General features: G+C 31.3%; 1 protein-coding gene and 1 long non-coding RNA gene across 3 annotated transcripts in view; one reads left to right on the forward strand and one right to left on the reverse strand.

Annotated features, from left to right (window-relative positions):
* Window positions 1–20,690, reverse strand: part of LOC142332315 (protein O-mannosyl-transferase TMTC1-like) — a 507,352-nt gene that overhangs the window by 236,936 nt on the left and 249,726 nt on the right. The gene's annotated exons all lie outside the window — the stretch shown is intronic.
* Window positions 1–20,690, forward strand: part of LOC142332316 (uncharacterized) — a 673,176-nt gene that overhangs the window by 86,087 nt on the left and 566,399 nt on the right. For both annotated transcript variants that reach the window (XR_012758251.1, XR_012758250.1), the window contains exon 2: window positions 12,947–13,009. This is a non-coding gene — a long non-coding RNA (uncharacterized LOC142332316). The remainder of the gene's footprint in view (window positions 1–12,946; window positions 13,010–20,690) is intronic.

Raw genomic sequence — 20,690 nt, forward strand, 5'->3', positions numbered from 1 at the left:
AAATTTTTAGGTTGCAGAATATTTTTTCAACAAATTTTTAAAGCGTAAAAAATTTCATTGTAATTTTCCATGTTATATTACTTTTTGATAATTGGTTTGCTTGGCATTTCTCCCGCCACCACTCCATTCGGTCGCCCTAAAGTATAAGACCGAATGTTTGCGCCACAAACGGCTACTGAGCCACGAAATAGTTTAGCGACATGTGTCCTAACTAGCTCTTAGAGCTAACCTAAAAGCGTTTACTGTTTTATAAGCTAAATCACAAGCTGGCCTTCGTGGCGCGAGTGGTAGCATCTCGGCCTTTCATCTGCAGCTCCCGAATTCGAATCCCGGTAAGGTATGGCATTTTCACACGCGCTACAAATCATTCATCTCATCCTCTGAAGCAATACCTAACGGTGGTCCTGAAGATTAAACAAAAAAAAAGCTTACTCCTAAACCGCATTAAATTTTTTTTTCAAGAACGCATCCACCTTAAAAACATAATTTTGACATTTAAAAAAATATAACAATCATTTCCTCCTATATACAAACTACTATTATATTAAATATTATGTTTACACATTAACCCTTTCTTTATATATTTACAAAAAGAAAAATAATAATAAATTCTGATACTTATGTATATATATATATATATATATATATATATATATATGTCTATATGTATATATATATATATATATATATATATATATATATATATATATATATATGTCTATATGTATAGGCATAGATACAACATTTTTTAATAAAGAAAACTCTCTCAAAGCTTCGAAAAATAGAAAAAAAAAAGATCTAAACAGTTTTGATTGGTATAGTAATTTTCTTCAGTTATATACTACTATATCTACAAATGTAAATAATAATAACAAAATAGAACATGGAGAAATAGGAAAAGATTAGACTATATCAATTTTAATGCAGATGTTACAAAATGGTACGATATAAATATTCTTATATAGATAGATAGATAGATAGACATGCATACTGGAATAATATCCTTTACCCTCGGTTAATCGACTCGATTCGATGCAATATTATTGAAAAGGGACGGTAGAATAGTGACGGCTGTTACATTTGTTTGCATAGTACAGCTAACCGAACATCGGATTTAGGATAGACCTAAATCATGCGAAAAAATTAATACTTGTATTGCTAGATAGTTTGAGAAGATTCGTATCGAAGAAGAATTAAGTCATGCAAATAAAATCTTTCAAAAAATCCATTTCGTCAAGATAGATTTTATGACATATAAACTGATTTTTATCCATAAAATCGGCTGACCATCGAATTATTTTTACTTTAATAATTTTTTTTTTATATAGTTGTTTTCTTTGTATTAAAGCACAATGATAGATGTTATCTCAGATGAAAAGCCAGAAAATAATTTATATTCTCGTGTGTACATAAGTTTTTATATTACATTTGACTCCCTATAAGGAATATTATATCATCTTTTTTTTATATAAGAAGAAAATTAAAGATAGATTTTGACAATTTATATTTGATTTAAGTTTTGATAAAAATATCAGAGTCACGATAACGGCAAAAAAAAATTTAAATTGGTCTTGTGAGTATTAACATAAATTTTTTATAAAATATAATTTTTTTCATTCCCCGATGTTATATTTTTCAATGGCAAAAAGACTTAATATTAATGAAAAATATCACAACCTCCAATAGGTTATATTTACTAAGTTTTTAGGCATTATAAATCTCCAAAACCACAAAAATTCTTGGTTACCGTTCTCTGTATGTGTTTTAGCTTATATCTGGCTAATATTTGGCTTTATATCTTAGGAACAAATTAACTTAGAATCAGAAAATTTAATATAATACATTCTTGGTTACCGTTATCTGTATGTGTTTTAGCTTATATCTGGCTAATATTTGGCTTTATATCTTAGGAACAAATTAATTTAGAATCAGAAAATTTAATATAATACACTGTAATAATATGTATTAGCGAATTGTTTCCATGACTGGGAGTTGTGGCGTGCTCCTGTAATTCAGCTACTTGAAAGTCGGACATTATGGACGGTTTGTGACACGAGATTCTTGTATAAAGTGAACTTTAGTACGACTGGGTGTCCGCGTTGTGGGCGGGCAGCGGTATATGTGTAAAGTATCACATGTTTTTACTGTGGCCAGGTAATGTTTCGGGGAATTCCCGGGGTCTATGGAATATAACCAACCCAGCGATCCCCCTGAGTGGGAAACAAAGATCGCCTTTGAAACCCCATTCACGTGACCTGGACCTGGTTTGCTTCCATTCAATTTTTATAAAACTCATACGATGAAATGATGGGGAGATATTAAAAGATATCCTCAAATGATAACTGTAGAGTATTTCGGGAACCTTAATATATTAAAAATGAAATAAAAAATTCAAAATATAATTTATTTAAATATTTTTTGATATGTAATTACAATAAGTACACGTATAATTGGTTTGCATGGCATTACTCCGGGCACCACCCGATTCGGTCGCCCGAAAGCATAACACCGAATGTCTGTGCCACGAACGACTAGTGAACCCCGAATCAGTTTAGCGACCAGTGTCCTAACTAGCTCCTAGAGCTAAGCTAATTGCGTGAACGAACTAAGCTTGGTAACACACACCACTTCCTTCGTATTCCACCGCTCACTTGTCATATATTTGTAAAATGGGCATCCCATCAACTATTAAAACATATATGATATTCAGTAATGTCATATGTATTTTACACATGTAAAATCCTTCATGAATTAAAATTGAAACCGTACAACATTACAACTGTGCACCAACTGAAGGAGAAAGATAAACCGAAACAGCTCGATTATTGCAACTGGTTTCTCGAAAACATTTTTGGTGGACAGATAGACCCGATGTCATATTTCATATCAGACGAGGCATGGATTCATTTATCCGGGACATGTTAATTCGCAGAACACCAGGTATTTGATGGCATAGGCTGATAACTAGGTGGAAAGAAAGGTGGAGAGAGGTAGGACCTGCTAGCAGGACAAAACAGCTAATCCCTGACCTTGAGAGTTGGATCAATAGAAAACACGGGGAGGTGGACTTCTTTTTGTCGCAGTACTTTACGGGCCACGGTAATTTTAATTATTATCTTCAAAGAGTTGGGAGAAGACAAACGCCGGCCTGTATGTACTGCGGCATTGAGGACGATGCAGACCATACCTTCAAGGAATGCATCAGATGGATACAAAATAGACGGGACACAAATGTATCAACTATGAGACCTGAGGAGATTACGAGTAAAATGCTACATAGTGAGGACAATTGGAAAAGAATTGAAGGAACTATCAGGAATATCTTAACAGTAAAAAACGATGACGAGAGGAAACTGGGCTTCTGAGTGAATAGATTAGGGTAGGGTGGATAGCCCCAGTGGTGAGGGCTAGCATGCTTAGGTGTGTCAGTTCCAAGGATCCACTGGGGGACTCCGAGGGAGAATAGGTCTATACAAGTGTAAAAGATCCATCGATGCGTCACGACTTTCCAAGGTATGGCGTAGCGATACAGAAGGCCAAATGAGACTCAAAAGACCTGACCGGTGGGCCGACCTGCCTTGCCGGACATACAGCCGGTAGGTGGGGAGGCCCATTAGAGTATAACAGGCACTCCCCTGGGTGGCGTAATACCAATCAGTCGGACCGGCCCAGGGGAGCAGAGTCAAAAAAAAGTATTTGATGGCGCTAGCCTCCGTGGCGCGAATGGTAGCGTCTCAGCCTTTCAGCCGGATGTCCTGGGTTCGAATCCTGATCAGGCATGGAATTTTTATCACACACATTGCATTACACTCATCTCATTCACTGCGAAAAGAATTGCTTGACCGCGAACCCGGAGGTTAAACAAAAAAAAAAAAAAAAACGAGATATTCGAGCGTTCACTTTACGATGAGAAAATTGGGGTAACGTTTCCGGTAATCGTGTAGTGGGACCAATATTTTTTTGATCAGACTGTCTCAATACACAATTTTACCTAACAATTTTTGAAGAATTCTGTGCGCAATTAACTGATAATGAAAAAGAATACGGCTTCTTCCAACAAGACGAAGCAACATATCACACATCAAACGTCTCGTTGAATAGCGTTCATGCAGCTTTTACAAATGTACGAGCTGTCAGCAGAGGACGGTGGCCTCCACATTCCCCCGGGTCGTCTAATTACGATTTTTTCCTTTGAGGCTAATTAAAGGAGTGAGTTTATGCATCTAATCACCACAATATTGATGAACTACAGGTGAACATTCAACGAGAGATCAACGCAATTGACAACAATGTTTTGCGACAAACGACTCTCAATATGATCAATTGAGCTCGAAAGTGCATTGATGCCCTGGGTAGTCATTTTCAACATCTTTTGTAACAATAAGGTAAATAAATGAAATATTTAAATTACGTTTTATGTTGTTTTTTATTTTTATTTAATTTATCTGTATCATAGATAAAATTTCATTCCAACATAAGCTACCGATTTTGCAGCAGTTTATGTTATGGGTTCGGTTTTTTGCTGCTCATTCTGAATTAGATTCTTATCAATTATTTTTCTCCAGTTAATTAAAAACAAAAGAAAGATTTTGTTAAAGAAAATGGAATTTTGTTTGTAGTAATTATCTTACCGGGATGTATATTAAGTTACGTGAAACGTATAGAACTGTTTGTTCAATTTAGAGGTTTATCTGCATTAAGATAGAATTATTAATGAACCAACATGAGGAGAAGAAACAAGACATAACATATGCAAACCACCAAACGTTACTTCCTCTAATTAACAGGCTCACATATACAGAATGAATTAACATCGAATTAAAAGTAATTGTTTTCTTGAATATAATAATTTTTTTATTTCTTTAAACATCCATATACGTATATAAATTGTAAACAGTATTAAAATATAAAAAAAATTGCTATGATTTTTTTTCTAATTGTCAAAAAAATTTCAAAAATTTGATGCTGCTATAAAATTATCATTTATTACACGAAAATTACGTCTGAATCTTTTCGAATCTTTCAATTTGCTTAAAAAATAAAAATAATTAAAGCTGTTGCTTTTACTACAGCTTTTCCATATATCCATGTCATCTAACACACTTGTCAAAGTATTACTATCTACTAAACCGTATTACATGCCAACTTATTTATTTCTAATATTCTTCACTGGATTGGTTTACGGGTAAACAATTTCATTGTTGGTGGCCCTAAAGTCACTTAAGAAGTCGGCACATCTTCATAGCTACCTAACCGCACTGATGGGAGACATTTTTTTGTTGGAGAATACCTCCCGCATTCTAGAGAGAGTCGCCGGTTCCTCTGATGTCGACGGTTTTGTTTGTTTTATGATTCGTCGAAGGATACCCACACCACGTTGGGGGGTGGTTCCAGCATCCCTGAGACGGATATACGACGAGATCCCAGATCCGCTGTTTTTCCTGCCAGGAAGCCGGATTGACTCATGCCTGGAACGAATGGTGTTGTTTGTTTTTTCGACGAATGGAATCCACGGTTCGGGTGGTTTTGCCCCAGGTCTTTGGTGATAAGCACGGGAAAGTGATCCATTCACGGAATTCTATCCCGGAGGTTGTTGACGGTGGTACTGTTGCGGTTCAGGTGACTGGGCGCTCTTACGCTGAGTTACTCATAACGGTTAAAAGAGACAGTTGTGACGAAGAAAGTAGGCAATGTACTGTCGGTAAAACAGGAGCCTGCAGGAGATTTGCGTATTCGGGTTGAGGATGCTGATAAGGCATTTGCGCTGAAGGGGGTTCTGTTGGATAAAGTTAAGGACCTGCATGTCGACCTGAAGACAAGAGATGGTCGCAGGTCAGTGGTTCACCTACTGAATGTAGAATGTACCACGACACATTTTCAACCGTTTTTTTAATAAATTATTCCAGTTATTGTGATATCCATTTTTATAAAATAATGAAATAAAGATAAAAAGTAATAATTACGAAAGTCTTGTCAATACACTTCCATAATACCAGAGCACAACAAATTTCCGAACTCACTGTATTAATAATGAAAATAGAAATGATTAATGTGACCATTTCTAGGCTATATCGGTATTTTGTATTATATATTAATCTACAACGACTGGTGAACTTATGAATTTAAATACTAACACCTGCGATTACACCTATTACTATTAAGCATTCGTTATGACTGAACTTAAATTGCACAGTAATTTACGTAAATAATCACATTTATATTGCCGGTTACCATCCTGTAAGTAATCATTTATACATTTTTCCTTCAACTTAAAAGCATTTTTTTTATATAATTTCATAAGATATTCTATATTAAGTCAACATACTGTCATTCATAAGAAAACTCTTTCTAATATATATATTGAATCGATATCGATTGGTTTATTTTTCTGATGAAATATAACATTTAATAATAAAATTACAATCAAAGCCGATTCCAGATTTAATTTTACATGAATGTGTGTGCTAGAAGAATATTTATTTTTTTTAATTTTCCAGCAAAGATTAATTTTTATTTATCTTGTTTGTAGTAAAACAGCACACTTTGAATGTTGTCAAAATATATATCTTGAAATAAAATCATCACTTTATTTAAATTTTATCGTGAAAAAATAAAAATAATATTTAACAAAATGTTTTTTAACATAGATTAAGTTCAAATGTAATTAAAAATCTTTTTTCTTCCTGCTCTTTTAAACTGTTTTTACTTTCCTGGTGACAGTAAAAAAAAGTAAACGGGACACCATTCATTTCTCACTTTCTCTAGTACGTGACAATGTCAGTTTTGGGAGTGACTTGTAACTCATGTTTCTCAGGCTGTTTCAGTTCGGTAATGAAAATTTTTTTTCGCGTACATATTTATGAAATAAGTATGAGTTTTACTGTATTATTTTTTTTTATCGTTAATTTTTTTGTAGGTATTTGAACTGAACGTAATCTGTAGATTGCAGTACAAATAAATGACATGTTCGCCAACTTCCGTAGTGTTGGAGTGTGGTAGCATGGCTTTTATCCGGAAAATTTTAGATTTGAATCCCGTACAGGTCAGTCATCTTTTTACCCGTTACAGAATTCGTTTCTTATCTTAAAAAATGAGTAACGTATCAGTGATTGGGCAGTAAGCCTATTGTTATCGGAATGAGAATAAGTAAGTAACTTTCAGATGTTATTATGACATAAAAGTAGCCAGAAATTCCTGTAAACGTATGTCCAAAAATGGTTTTATTTTCTAGCTTTTGTTACAAAAATTTATATTTTAAGACAAATTAAAAATATTGTTCAAAAATTCTCTACCGATAATAAATTCTATGTCTTATAACAGAATATATAACTAAAAGTTATAAAAAGTTGAGTTAGAATATACAACTTAACTTAGGATTCTTGAGTTCCTAAGTTGAGTTTAGAATATATCTTGCTTGGAGAAAGCAAACCAATATTCTTTTTAATTATATTTTTCCAAATGTTTCTTTCTAAATCGATTTGCTGCATTACCTTTCCATTTGTCACTTTATCCACCCAACTGTTTTTAAACAATCTCCTATAGCACCGCAGTTCAAAAGTTCTAATCTTTTCTTCTGAGGTACCCCGATTTTCAGGTTTCATTTCCATATAAAGCTACGGTCCAAACATATACTTTTAAAAATGTTTTCCTGATGTTTAAATTAATTTTTGATATAAACAAATTATATTTCTGACTGAAAAGTGGTTTCGCTCTTGCTATTCGGCATTTTATATCTATCCTCTTTCGTCCATCTTTAGTAATTATACTTCCCAAAGAACAAAATTCTTCTACATCCGTAATCTTTTCTTTTCCTATTTTTATATTCAATGGTCCATCTACATTATTTCTACTACATTTCATTACTTTCGTATTCTTGTTTATTTTCATGCTGTAGTTCTTGTGTAGGACTTCATCCCTGCCGTTCATTGTTTCTTGTAAACGTTTTTACTCTTGGTTAAAATTATTACATCATTTCCAATTTGTAGCATGTATCTTTTCCCATTGAACTATTACTCCGGATCTAAATTGTTCTTTAACATCATTAACTGTTAATTCTATATAAAGATTAAAAAGAAACGGGGATAGGGAACATGCATCGGATTCTCTTTTTTATTACGGCTTCTTTCGTATGTTCTTCGATTATTACTGTTCCAGTTTGGTTCCTGTAAATGCTAGTAAATCTTAGTTCTTCTATCTCTATAGTTGAACCTACATTTTTTTTAAATGCTGAATATTTTATTACAGTCTATATTATCAAATGCCTTTTCTAAGTTTATAATTGTTATGTGTTAGAATTACAAAGCAAATGCATTCATATGTATGTATGAGAGATGCACACGCATACAAATTTCAGATTTATTTATTCCGTATAGGTATATTTAATATTGTGAAAATTGTAAAAAAAAGACGATTCGGTTTTAAATTATATGTAATAAGATAAAAATACTAAGCAAGTTCTTTTGAACAAAATGACACCACCGTCCCTTGTTCACGTACGATTTCAAATAAATAAATTACAACAGAAATCGTTATAAGGTTTCAAAGCTAAAATTCCAAATTGAGGAAAATGTTAGTCGCATAATTTTATGTGAGATTTCCTCTTCACTATGACAAACAAAGTATTATTAAACCCACTTATCTCCTGAAGTCAGAGAATATCTTATTTTCAAACAATGAAACATATTTATTTGAATAATAAATAATTTACCAAATTACATCCTAGCAGTAAAATATAATAATAATTCATAAAATTAATTTTCTCGCTCAATTGTTCATCTAAAGTTAGTTGAGTTACAACTAACTTTTTAAAAATGACGTAAACGTTTTCACGATAAAGAAATATCCCAGCTTAATAGCGAAATCGAGGAGGTAAATCGGTTCCCGTCACCTGGAGACAAATAAATGCTTACATCAAGCTCACCGAAACGTAGGTTATTACCTACATTTCACGGAACACGCGACAGTATATTTGTCGCGAGTTCTTCGGCACGATCAGGATATTGAGAGGTTGACAAATTATGTTTATATAATTATAGTTTGTTGGTTTAAAATGTTCATAATTCAACCAGGTATATTACTAATAATTATAACAATGGTGATAAATACAATAATAATAAAATTAATAAACACAAATATTATAGTATTTACAACCACAATAATAATCAGTGTAGTAATAGTAAACGATAGTAATATTACGTGTCAGTAACAACAAATCAAACATAAAAATACATAATAATGTACATGATATAATACATAATCAAAACCGTAAGTATGTCATAAAAAAAAGCGTAATCAACAAAGAATAACAATCAAAATATTACACATAAAATAATAGTGATAGATAGTAAATAGCAAATAAGTAAATACAGATTACACACAAGACAAAGTTCAAAATAAATATTCATTCCGAATTTATTCCAGGTAGATAAATATAAAACTAGAACAATTAACAAAAGAAACGGTTAGTCTTAGCCCTTTTTAACCACTAGTCTTACTTTAACAAACAGTTTTATAAAATTCTCTTGCAAATTCCTTTTCGTTGTCTATCCTAACAGTTTATGAATGAAATCTATTGCATCATTATTTCTTTCACTTATACACTTATAGTTTTACCGTAACTCACCGATAGTAATTCTTAGTTACTGGAATTACTCGTGGCGTCATCTTAATCGTATCGAACTGGATACTCACCTCTTTGCTGGACTGACGTCGTGACTTTCCACGCTAGACCGTAGTCGTACGTCTCTCTTGACTGATTCGCAGAACTCTGGAAACCCACACGATACCACACAACTCGCAGCCTCTCCTCGCTGAATTGCCTTTGCTGGACTGACGAAACACCTCGCAGACTGGTTCTTATATAACTCTTCTTTTAGCTGGTCTTACTGGGCTATTTATTCTTCTAGGATCTTTACCTACCGGACCGAACCCAAGTCGAAGCATGAAAACAGTCGACCGAGGCTTTTGTTCCCATGAGTTCCAAACCTGGTCACTTTTCACCGTACAACAGGTGTTTATTGTTTGTTAGCGGGCAGTATAACAAAGGACGATTGTTAAACGGACCTATACTTTACAAAAAGGACTCCTTTTCGTCTCTTTCTGGATTCTTCTTAATATTATTATATTAATTATTACTTTCATAATAATCGATAGGAATCCGTTACTTAGGTCCGCTGTACCAATATATGTGTGTGACACCTACCTGTACACCAGAAGGGATGTATAGAGAACATCACTACTGTCAGAGAAAGGGATTCTTACCATTACTTCTTGTATTTCGGCTACTTTATATGTGTCACAGTTGTTAATCAGAATAGATTGTATAAAACAGCAAATTAAGGGTATTGACTTTTGACGGAAGCGTTTATCGAGCTGATACATCATTTCAATTGTTCTTCAATACAACGAAAAAGTTGACGCGATTACCGTGACACGTACGAGTACCATGATAAGCTCCGCCTGACGGTTTTCTTACAAATTCCGTGGGTGGAGGAGATAATTAATCGAAGTAATTTTTTTTTATCTATTTCATTTCTTCTGTTTATTTATTTGAATTACATTTTTTTATCTTTTATTTTAATTGATAATTATTGTTCCGTTCCACTTGTGCCGTAGGGTGCTGCTACCTAGCGGGGGCTAGAGGCCCTACGGCAAGCTCGGTCAGGCGATCTGATTACGCCACGTTCTATAATGCCGCAGGGAGTGGTCATTATGAGGTAGGGACCTCCCTTTATTCGGAGCTCGAATCCTGCAAAGAGCAGTCGTGTTATACATTCAGTCCGAATGGACAATGTTCGGATGAACGCTTACATTAATTTTATTTATATGTTATCAAGTCATATGTTATTCAGTTTAATTGTATGTTATCGAAATGTCAAGACGACAACAAATTAAATAAACATTCAACAAGCAACAAGGCGTTGTTTCAATTCATCATCTATGAAAATACAGTCCAACCTCGCTCTAAAGTCTACCACAATGTGTTAATTGGTCTTCCAGGCCAAAAGTCGCCTGAGCTAACAATTACTTTTTTTATGATTTTTAACTGTATTGGAACAAATGTTCTATTAATTTAATTAAATCATAAGCATTGAAAGGATAAGGAAAATTTAATTTGAAAAGCATCTTGTTTTTTAATCGTAATTAATTGGTGAAAAGAACTTATTGGTATTCGAATAAAATTTAGAATTGTTCTTCGTTTTTCTTTATTTTGAAGAAGTGTAGAAATTACTTTTCTCTGTTCTTATCTTCACAATTGGGTGCACCCATATTCGTCGTTGTTTAGTTACTTTTTTAAATTTAGTTTCTTTTTTAAACTAATTTATTAATGACAATAGAAATATTTTTTCCTACATTATATATATTAATATATAATAGTTTCCACTTATCAACAATCTTTAATAGTATTGTTAGAGCGCTTTCTGATTATTCATCCTCAGGAACAGTGATGTGTTATACATTATAATTATTTACTTCGCATATCATTCATTATATTAAATTTAATTTTATAAAAATATAAATATAACAATTGATCGTCAAAAGGTAAAATAGAGTTAACGTTACCGTCATGTCAGTATGAAGGTCTCAATTGTTGTGTTTTAAAGCATAAACATATGTTAAAAGTATTGTTTGTCAGCAATGTTTTCTTTCGGCTTTGTGATTTTTAATATTTATCTCTTGTTTGATTATGTAATAATATACTAAGAATTTGGCACCGTTGGTATTAATACAATTGTGCAAATCAAATTTCCACTTTCCAATTTCAACAATTTTAAATTTCCACTCAACAATTTTAAAAGTGTAAATCTTAGTACTTACGGAGCTGTTACTCCATCTTCATGGTTTTTCTAAAAGATCTTAATTTAAATTCAAATCAATAATCGTTTTTAAAATTAAACTGTCATGTTTATAATAGTCGGTCGTCAAGAATAAAATTAATTCGTACGTCAATAAGACTGTAACGTCATGTTTGTAAGATGTTTGCGACTATTATGAAATAGAGTTAATATTAAATGAAATGTTACCAAACTATTAATAATTAATTTTTATATAATTTGTTTATAAAGGATATCATATCGTAATTATAATTAAAGGATACAATATCATTTAATATTAAATCTATTTCACAGTAGTCTCAAACATCTTAAAAACTTTTGACGGAATGTTCTTATCGACGTACGAATTAATGTTATTCTTGAAGATCGACTATTATAAACGTAACCGTTTAATTTTAAAAAGGATTATTGATTTGAATTTAAATTAACATCCCTGAAGATGGAATAACAGCTTCGAAAGTACTAGGATTTACATCTTTTAAATTATTGGTAAATGGAAATTTAATTTACGTAAAAATAATAATAAATAACCAGTTCTAGGAAAGTATAACAATTTAGTTGTCAGATTTTTTCAAATATCAACTGGCACTTGTAATAATAATTGTTACTCTTAATTATTATACATCTTTTCTTAATATTATTACAGAAAATAACATACCGGTTTTTTTAATTTTTAAAAATAAGTTTTTTCCTTACTGAAATATTCAAACTTAGAAAAAATCACCAATAAATTAAAAATTAAAGGTTCTAAAATATTTAAATCGAACAAGTACAACGAAAAATGATTATATATTAGGAGGTTAATAGAATATTTTTAGAAATGTTTGAGAATTTTATATGGGCCTAAATTTGAGCTAGATTAATTAAATATTAATAAAAAATAGTTATTTCTTTAATTTTTCTTAACGGTTTTTTTTTGTTCGGTTTAATAAAAAAAATTATTTTTTTCCATTATGTAAGACTCCAGGTATATAAATTCATATTAAGAAAGATATATCCGGAATAGTTTTTTTCTTTTTTAAATACAATAGTAGGAAAAGTTTTTAATTCTAATTTATTCAATAATTGAATATTAATTATTTAATGATTCTATTCTCTGATTGGTATTTCAGGTCGATACATAACCTCAACGGTATTTTGTGTTGTTCGTCTGCGGTAATCCTGATCGGCTTTTGGTAAGTAAAATGATAATTTCCATATTATCGATTCGGATTTATGGAATTTATAACAAACCGATTTCACCGAGTTCACTCTTTTATTAATAATTGAATAGTTTGCACAATCCAATCCCTCAATTTTACCAACAGATTGTATATTTGTTGATTATTACTCCCTTAATGTAAAATTATATTAATGATTTTAATAAAATTACTTATTTTTATTGAAAATCTGATATAAATATGAGAGCATAGTACTAAAATAATAATTTGTTAAACAATTACTTTGATCTTTTTTTGTTATAGCTGTAAGTGAAAATTTAAAATTGGTGATCGATAAAAATTTTATCGTGTGAGGGTTTACAAATATTAACGTTTCATGGCCCCTGTAATAAAAAAAAAAATATTTTTTTATTTTAATCTGATGTGACTCCACAGAGTTCCTTGTACGTCTATTAAATTATATATACACATTTTTAAAAGTACATAAAATTTTATTTCACTAATAACTTCTGATTTTTATTCACATTTTTTTTTTTTATTGTTATTATTGAATTATTATTTATTGTAAAAATTATTTTACAATCTATGTTTTACAATAAATCAGTATATTTAAATTAGAAAAAGGTTTAAAAAAAATAAGGAAATGAAGTCTAATTCGCACCGATGTGCCTTCCCTTTGTAAGATTCAAATATTTCATTAATTAAAATTTAATTTGGCTATAACTCTGGAATCAATGAAAATAACTACCATTATGATACTTCGAAAAGCTTTCAATCAGGGGTTTTCACTGCAGTTAAAAAAAGGTCCAAATTTTTTTGAATATTCTTGGTCCAATCGATTGCAGTCAAAACGGGAGGTGCACAACTAGATGTTACAACAGTCCTAAATCCAAAATTTCAACATTCTACGGCTAATAGTTTTTGAGTTACGCGAGATATAGACGTCACCCCGAAACTGAACAAAATGGATTCAGGGATGGTCAAAATACATATTTCCGTTGAAATCTGAAAAACTAAATTTTTCGCGATCACAGCATTTCCTTTACTTTGTAAAAGGATGTTAAAAATCGATATTTATAAATGATATTTAATTGGTGCCAAATTATTTTTATTGGTAACTGGTCTCTGGTTATTGAATTCACTGCTGTAACAATTCCATTTCGCAGATCTTAAAGAGTAGCAGGCTTAATTGGTATCGACCGGGTTAGTCTAGTGGTTAACTCGTCATCGCAAATCAGTTGATTTTAAAGACGAGAGTTCTAAGGTTCAAATCCTAGCATAGGCAAGAATAACTTTTATACGGATTTAAATACTAGATACTGGATAACAGTGTTCTTTGGTGGTTGGGATTCAATTAACCACACATCTCAGGAATAATCGACCTGAGACTGCACCAGACTACATTTCCATTTACATTCATACATAACATCCTCATTCATCCTCTGAAGTAATACCTTACGGTACTTACGGAGGCTAAACAGAAAAAAGATAATAACTCTGTAAAAGGTTATATAAATTTGTTGTTGTTTACATCCTAATGTCAACAAATTACAAAATAGAATTATAAACGAGTATTCCTGTTTAAAGAAAAAAAAAAAAATATTATAAAAAATATTGTTATATTTGCTATTTAAAAATTAAATTATCTATTTAAAAATTAAAGATATAAAAAATTTCATTTAATATTTATATTAAATAAATGTTTTATCTCTTGAATGAAATGTTTTATATTAATACTTTGATAATAATATTAAAAATGCCTATCTTATAAAAACAAAATTTATAAAAAATACGAATAATACCCGTGTACTGACACGCTTATAATAAATTATAATTTATGGTCATCAGCCAGGCCTCAGTAGGGATGCCACCGATGCAAAAGCCTCAGTGCATTTACATCAGTGATTTATTGCTCAGCCTTTGCCTTCGCTACAGGCTTAGACATCTCTCTTCTGTCCTACTTCGTTGCCGTCAAAACTAGCTAACCAAGTTCGCGGAAGCGCGAACCCTGCGCATGTTCCAACACTTTAATTTAATTGGCTAATAATGGCTGAAAATATCATAACTGGTTTAAATTCAGCTCAAACTATTACCACACGAAATTTGTTGATCGCAACTACGGTAATTTAGACCTGATTTTTCCGTTAGATTAAATAAGTATATCATGAAATAAATCATCTTTGACTTTAACTGGACTTCTGGTCTGTCCGCCGGGACCCACCGCCTTCCATTCCAGCTCCATCGTAGAGTCCTTCATAGATTTACTTTTACTCTGGTCTGCTCCACCGGGAACGAGGACAGAGCTGCCGCCTCCCATTGAAACTTCATCTCAGAATTTATTTCAATTTAACAGAAGTCATTCCGTTCTCGGGGGTATGGACCCATCCTGCCGATTACGACATCGCTGCATATTACTTTAACAGATCTAATCTGGGCTCGATACCAAGTACGCCTACCTTAGGCCAATAAAGTGCCTAGACGGGTGCCTAACCACCCTACAAATTCGATTTTCCTCTCTTTTTCAGTTTAGCCTGCAGGACTACCTTAAAGTATTAATTCAGAGGATGATATACATGAATGTGAATAAAGTGTAATCTTGCACAGTCTCAGGTCAACCATTTCTGAGAAGTGAGGTTAACTGAAACCCAACCATCAAAGAACACCGGTGTTCACGATCTAGTATTCAAATCCGTATAAAAATAACTAACTATTTTTACTAGGATTTGAACCTTAGAATTCTCGTCTTAAAATCATCTGATCTGCGATGACGAGTTAACTCGATGCGAGAACTAGCTTGTGGGTGAGCTGCAAACACGACGTACAAAGGATCGGAACGCAATCCCAAACTGCGTGCATCTCAAAAACAAACTGAAACATTTAACAGACATTAAAAATAAAAATAATCGTTAAATTAATGGAAAGACCCAACAACAACGGACTGATTTCCAGGCTCTGCAACGAATAAGGGGATGAAATATCTCCGATTATATCTCCATGCTGGCATAAAAATTCTAATTTTTGTATGTATTCTAATTTTTCTAACTTGCAAATTTAACTTGATTTATGATCTGACCTCAAATAGTGATCTGAAAGCCAATTTTTCTGTCCTACAATCATTTTGTGGCTTTTTTATAAGTAGCTGTATTATGTATTTAATGGAATTATATGAAGGTGTAATAACTATATTTAGTAATGATACCAATTGTCTTTTATTCGTCGGTTTCAAAAATATATATTTAAAAAAGATATAGTCATTTTTTACGGATCGTCCTGAGAAGTTATTTTTTATTCCCCTCAGAACCTAACAAAACGGTTCTAAAAAAACGATAAAAAAAGTTTAAATGAAATTACGAGTAATATTAGTTTTACGGGGAATATTTTCCAACTGATTAACAATTTTATATCTACCCATAAAGCTAACTGCAGCGGTTTTATGTATGTTTATATTTCGATACAGCTGTTATAATTAATTCATATAGTAAATGATTTGTTTTTAACTGTAATCCGGAATCTTTTTACTCGAATTAAGATATCACCCGATTTAAACAAAGATATGAATTTAATTAGAAAAAAATAATTAAAATGTAACATTTTATTACGTTAAAGAAATAATAAATATTTGAACGTAACGATTTCATTCTTGTTAAAATTAGTGATATTATTTCTGTAAAAATTAAACGGAAATGTTAATATATTCCGGAAGTAAAAGGAACAATAATACGAGTTACGTGTCCTACAGCGATGAAAAATTATTAAATGAAACAACTGAATTGTAAAGAATTGTGTTGCCAACTTTTGAAAAATTAGTTTCCTTTTTTGTTGTTAACTGAATCCTGTAAAATTTAAACGTCTCTTGTACTATAAATTTATATACTAACATTAACGCAGAGTCAGTTGATATAAATGATCAGTGTTTCACTGATTTTATAACATTTTATTTGTCCTCAGAGACCAAATGATTTTTGTTTATGATGTACGCCAGAATTTTATTGGATTTCAGTTTATTTATTATTACTAACGCGTCACGTAAAAATTTATTTTTTTGTAATATATATATACCGTAATGATTGCATTTTTGTATACATAGAGAGTGTTTTTAAAATGGTGGGCTGGCTATAATTTTTCGGATCTACTTGTAAAACTAAATAAAAAAATATCCTTAGGAAAAATGGCAATTTCTCCTTCGTTCTCACCCCCCCCCCCACCCATGACAAATTGTTATTTTTATATAATAATTTATATCGCAGGTTCGGATAGACGAATCACATTAGTATTTGGTAAGCGTCTTGGTAATAAAGTTTTAATATTAGCAAAAATCAGGACTTAAATACCTTCGCAAATTACAAAATGGCGGCCGTGTTTATCTTTCAATCCGTTGTATCTCCGTAAATAGAAGTTTTATCAAAATTTATGTTATTAGCTAAAATATTAAGCTTTTTATTTTGAATAAAATGACATTTAAATTTTTTAAATCTGTTAACAAATAGTCGAGTTGCAGCAGAAAATTGATATTGTAATTTTGTGTCATAATCGTTAGGTTATTATTGTGAGAAAATAATTACTTAATTTGATATTAATTTACAATACTAAAATTAACAATAAATAAAAACTATTAATATTTCATCGAATTGAACCTAAGTGGAGGACATGAAAACAGATACGTAATTACAACATGAAGTTTTTGCCATAACTCGGCTATTTGTCAATCTATGTTCAAAAATAAAATGTCATTTTGTTCAAAATAAAACGATTAAGATTTTCGTCATAAATTTTGGTAAAATAGTATTTACGGAGATATAACGGACTGAAAAATACACATGACCGCCATTTTGAAATTTACGAAGAAATTTAAGTCCTGATTTTTTGCTAATTTTAAAACATTATTAACAAGATGCTTATGAAATATTAATGTTATTTATCTATCCGAACTTGAGATATAAAGTTTTATATAAAAATAACAAATTGGCGAACAGGGGGAAAACGAAGGAGAAATGCCATTTTACCTAAGGATAATTTTTTGTTTAATTTTACAATTAGAGCCCGTAAAAGTATAGCCAACTCACCATTTTAGAAACACTCTGTATATGTATATAAATATATAAAGATATTCCAAATGCTTTAGATTTATTTTCATTGAAAAATCATAATTTTATTATTATTTTCTTTAAAAATTCATTTTTAGTGCATACATAAACCTTACTGGAAAGCAATTTTTAAATTATCTAAAAACAGGTTGAAAGAAAAACAACTACTTAAAATAGGCACGGCTAATAATATAGTTTGGAAGAATTGCCGAATTTTTCAGCTATTTTATGAAAAATCACGACCTAACTAATCAAACTGCTTCTTTTTATAAACGTCATCCTCTACTAAGAAACAACCATGTAACTTACAGAGTTACAGAATAATGTAGAGAGTGATCTATGTCAAGAAATAAAGAAAATCTAGACAAATATATAAAATAATCCCTTTCAAAGCCACACAAATATATACATATATAAAACTTCACTAGTCAAATCAAGACAATATTAAAACGATAGCTTTGATACAAGACAATATTAGATATAAACACAAGTTTTTGGAGCATGAAAATTTTATTACATTATCGATGCAAAAGAATTGATTTTTAAATTTAGACAAGTATTATACGTACAAACAGACGTCACGCCGAAACTAGTCAAATCGATTCAGGGATGGTCAAAATAGATATTTCCGTTGAAATCTGAAAATCAAAATTTTTACGATCACTATACTTCCTTTACTTCGTACAAGGAAGTAATAAATATTAGCATGGAAACCAAGAGAAGGCGATGTCGTGTAAAATTTGATCGAACGGGCCCCTATCGATGTCATGTTGGCGGAACGTGAACTGTTATAAATAAGAGTCTGGCGTAGCCTCCCTTGTCTTTTCGCTGCTCCCAATAAACTCTCCACTGTATTTGTATGCGCCTCAGTAATTGGATCTCAAAAAGTAACCGAATGATTAACAATTTATTGTCTAAATCAGTAAGATTGTAGATTAGATATATATTCGTAACTCCGTCAACAATCAGAAATTATGTTCCTCTCAGATCTAATACAATTACACTCTCCTTTATAACACTTAGTAACGTGTCTTTCGTTCAATAGGGGACCACATACACGAAATATTCTTTTTTCTCAAATTCCTGCAAACACCCACTGCTGAGGGTAAACCGTCCCCACACTGTATTTTCGCTTTGAAAAAAGAGATTCGTCTATTCCCACGTTCAGATCATTCCCGTCTATTATTACTGTTTTAGGAAGTAACATGTCCACACACACACATACACACACACACACACACACACACACACACACACCATCCACAGAGAGAGAGAGAGAGAGAGAGAAGAGAGATTTTTTCTAATTAATTACAGTAGGACTACCCGTACCAAATTCTTTGTAACATAACTTAAAAATGGTATATTCCGTATTCCAAGGATGCAGGAAATAAATAACTACTTCCAGCTTTATTTTGTTGGATTGCAGCAGTGTACCACTCCTTAAACGGACAGAATTGCGACAAGTCGCCTTTTCTTAACGCCATTTATCTTCGCTGTCACTGAATAACTTTGTACGCAAAACCTAGAATTACGTAATGTCCTATTAGCTTGTAAAAAACGAAAAGCATGCAGTTTATCTGGCACCTCGCGCATTAAATCAATCAAACCCACGTCGGATGTAAATAACGAATAGTGACAAACACAGAAAGCACATGCAGTACACGATTGACTGTACCTATAGCACAAAGTTGGCGATTTAATTAAGATGAGACAGGTTGAAATATAATTACTACAACGACAAATAAGGTTACAATTGGCAATTTAATATTTTATATTACTACTTAATGTAAAAATAATTACTATAACGATTTTAGTATTCAGAAAATGAAAATTAAATGAATTTGTTTCCTTTCGAAATAAGACCCGGGTTTTTTTTTAATATATATGTCAAGATGAATTTCAGGAGAGAAATTCAAGGAAAGGGTTTTCTGATTTTTTTCTAGAGATTTATTCTAACATAAAGGGTAAAAAAGTAAACAAAGTATGTATAAAAAAAATTTCATGTGAAACATTTTTTTTTTTTTAATTTGGTTGGGTTTTCCTTTTGATTTATTATAAGTATTGGTATCTCTAAGAAATATCGAGCAGTTCAACTCGTTATTTATATAAATATTATATAGATATATTATTAACATTAAATATTACCTGTTACTTATATTGAAAAAATAAAATATGTTGAATTCATTTATTGTTTGTTTATATTATGCTTTGTCGATTCATTAAATTTACTTTTTTTAAACTTATATTAATCGATGGTTGAAGCCGTTACTTGATACAGATTCATGATGACAGAAAGAAAATAAACAAAATACGTAATTTAATTTTCATAAAATCTATTTAAGAAATCTGATGTGGACACCACATGGACTTCCTTGTACCCCTATTAAATTGCATATATATTTTTTTTTAATGAAAAATACATACAATTTTATTTCACTAATAACTTCTGTTTTTTTTTTTTTTTTTAATTGTTATTATTGAATTATTATTTATTATAAAACGTTTTTTACAGTCAGAGGTTAATAATTATTAATAAATCAATTAATTTAAATTAAAAAAAAAAAAGGAAATGAAGTCGGATTCAAACTGATGTGCCAAGATTCAAATGTTTT

Source organism: Lycorma delicatula, chromosome 11 (genome assembly GCF_047948215.1).
Source record: "Lycorma delicatula isolate Av1 chromosome 11, ASM4794821v1, whole genome shotgun sequence".
In the NCBI taxonomy this organism is placed as follows: Eukaryota; Metazoa; Arthropoda; class Insecta; order Hemiptera; family Fulgoridae; genus Lycorma; species Lycorma delicatula.